General features: G+C 51.6%; 6 non-coding genes across 6 annotated transcripts; all 6 read left to right on the top strand.

Annotated features, from left to right (window-relative positions):
• The first annotated feature begins 29 nt into the window (after positions 1–29).
• On the top strand, positions 30–148 carry LOC139307150 (5S ribosomal RNA). Its single transcript, XR_011599588.1, has one exon. It is a non-coding gene; the product is annotated as a 5S ribosomal RNA (ribosomal RNA).
• A 440-nt stretch (positions 149–588) lies between these two features.
• On the top strand, positions 589–707 carry LOC139307318 (5S ribosomal RNA). Its single transcript, XR_011599634.1, has one exon. It is a non-coding gene; the product is annotated as a 5S ribosomal RNA (ribosomal RNA).
• A 221-nt stretch (positions 708–928) lies between these two features.
• Positions 929–1,047, top strand: LOC139304999 (5S ribosomal RNA). The gene has a single exon (XR_011599204.1). It is a non-coding gene; the product is annotated as a 5S ribosomal RNA (ribosomal RNA).
• A 299-nt stretch (positions 1,048–1,346) lies between these two features.
• On the top strand, positions 1,347–1,465 carry LOC139303927 (5S ribosomal RNA). Its single transcript, XR_011599018.1, has one exon. It is a non-coding gene; the product is annotated as a 5S ribosomal RNA (ribosomal RNA).
• Positions 1,466–1,614: 149 nt separating this feature from the next.
• LOC139304002 (5S ribosomal RNA) lies at positions 1,615–1,733 on the top strand. Its single transcript, XR_011599029.1, has one exon. It is a non-coding gene; the product is annotated as a 5S ribosomal RNA (ribosomal RNA).
• Positions 1,734–2,310: 577 nt separating this feature from the next.
• Positions 2,311–2,429, top strand: LOC139307633 (5S ribosomal RNA). The gene has a single exon (XR_011599679.1). It is a non-coding gene; the product is annotated as a 5S ribosomal RNA (ribosomal RNA).
• The last annotated feature ends 71 nt before the right edge of the window (positions 2,430–2,500 follow it).

Here is a 2,500-nt window from a genome sequence, read left to right as displayed (position 1 = left end):
TAAGGAGCGTGTATGCGAAGGGGCCAGAGGCTTACGGCCATACCACTCTGAACACGCCTGATCTCGTCTGATCTTGGAAGCTAAGCAGGGTCAGGCCTGGTTAGTACTTCGATGGGAGACCACCTGGGAATACAAGGTGCTGTAAGCTTTTCCACTTCACTTTTTAGAGACAGCCAGGGCGCTGCTCCAGCAGTGAAACACCCAACTTTAAAGTGCCACTGCCACTGTCACATACACTCTATGTAAAGCCACTGCCAATGCCACTGCCACATACACACTATATAGAGACAATGCCACTGCCACATACACACTATAAGGAGCGTTTATGCAAAGTGACCACAAGCTTACATGCTTACGGCCATACCACTCTGAACACGCCCGATCTCGTCTGATCTCGGAAGCTAAGCAGGGTCGGGCCCTTTTTAGAGACAGCCAGGGTGCTGCTCCAGCAGTGAAACACCCAACTTTAAAGTGCCACTGCCACTGTCACATACACACTATGTAGAGCCACTGTCACATACACACTATGTAGAGCCACTACCACTGCCACATAAACATTATAAGGAGCGTGTATGCGAAGGCCCCAAAACTTACAGCCATACCACTCTGAGGACGCCCGATCTCGTCTGATCTCGGAAGGTAAGCAGGGTCGGGCCTGGTTAGTACTTGGATGGGAGAATGCCTGGGAATACCAGGTGCTGTAAGCTTTTCCACTTCACTTTTTAGAGACAGCCAGGGTGCTGCTCCAGCAGTGAAACACCCAGCTTTAAAGAGCCACTGCCACTGTCACATACACACTATGTAGAGCCACTGCCACTGTCACATACACACTATATAGAGCCACTGTCACATACACACTATGTAGAGCCACTGCCACTGCCACTGCCACATACACACTATAAGGAGCGTGTATGCGAAGGGGCCAGCGGCTTACGGCCATACCACTCTGAACACGCCCAATCTCGTCTGATCTCGGAAGCTAAGCAGGGTCGGGCCTGGTTAGTACTTCGATGGGAGACCGCCTGGGAATACAAGGTGCTGTAAGCTTTTCCACTTCACTTTTTAGAGACAGCCAGGGCGCTGCTCCAGCAGTGAAACACCCAACTTTAAAGTGCCACTGCCACTGTCACATACACACTATGTAGATCCACTGCCACTGCCACTGCCACATACACACTATGTAGAGCAACTGCCACTGCCACATACACACTATGTAGAGACAAAGCCACTGCCACATACACACTATGTAGAGCAACTGCCACTGCCACTGCCACATACACACTATGTAGAGACAAAGCCACTGCCACATACACACTATAAGGAGCGTGTATGGGAAGGGCCCAGAGGCTTACGGCCATACCACTCTGAACACGCCCGATCTCGTCTGATCTCGGAAGCTAAGCTGGGTCCGGCCTGGTTAGTACTTGGATGGGAGACCGCCTGGGAATACCAGGTGCTGTAAGCTTTTCCACTTCCCTTTTTAGACACAGCCAGGTTGATGCTCCAGCAGTGAAACACACAGCTTTAAAGAGCCACTGCCACTGTCACTTACACACTATATAGAGCCACTGCCACATACACACTATAAGGAGCGGGTATGCGAAGGGCCCACTGGCTTACGGCCATACCACTCTGAACACGCCCGATCTCGTCTGATCTCGGAAGCTAAGCAGGGTCGGGCCTGGTTAGTACTTGGATGGGAGACCGCCTGGGAATTCCAGGTGCTGTAAGCTCTTCCACTTCCCTTTTTAGAGACAGCCAGGGTGATGCTCCAGCAGTGAAACACACAGCTTTAAACAGCCACAGCCACAGCCACTGCCACTGTCACATACACACTATGTAGAGCCACTGTCACATACACACTATTTAGAGCCACTGCCACTGCCACATACACACTATAAGGAGCGTGTAAGCGAAGGGCCCAGAGGCTTACGGCCATACCACTCTGAACACGCCCGATCTCATCAGATCTCGGAAGCTAAGCAGAGTCGGGCCCTTTTTATAGACAGCCAGGGTGCTGCTCCAGCAGTGAAACACCCAACTTTAAAGTGCCACTGCCACTGTCACATACACACTATGTAGAGCCACTGACACTGCCACTGTCACATACACACTATGTAGTGCCACGGTCACATACACACTATGTCGAGCCACTGCCACTGCCACTGCCACATACACACTATGTAGTGCCACTGTCACATACACACTATGTCGAGCCACTGCCACTGCCACTGCCACTAACACATACACACTATGTAGAGCCACTGCCACATACACACTATAAGGAGCGTGTATGCAAAGAGCCAACAGGCTTACGGCCATACCACTCTGAACACGCCCGATCTCGTCTGATCTCGGAAGCCAAGCAGGGTCGGGCCTGGTTAGTACTTGGATGGGAGACCGCCTGGGAATACCAGGTGCTGTAAGCTTTTCCACTTCCCTTTTTAGAGACAGCCAGGGTGCTGCTCCAGCAGTGAAACACCCAACTTTAAAGTGCTAC

Source organism: Enoplosus armatus, chromosome 2 (genome assembly GCF_043641665.1).
Source record: "Enoplosus armatus isolate fEnoArm2 chromosome 2, fEnoArm2.hap1, whole genome shotgun sequence".
Lineage (NCBI taxonomy): Eukaryota > Metazoa > Chordata > Actinopteri > Centrarchiformes > Enoplosidae > Enoplosus > Enoplosus armatus.
The sequence above is the reverse complement of the archived record's forward strand: the minus strand, read 5'-3'. Positions and strand labels throughout refer to the sequence as shown.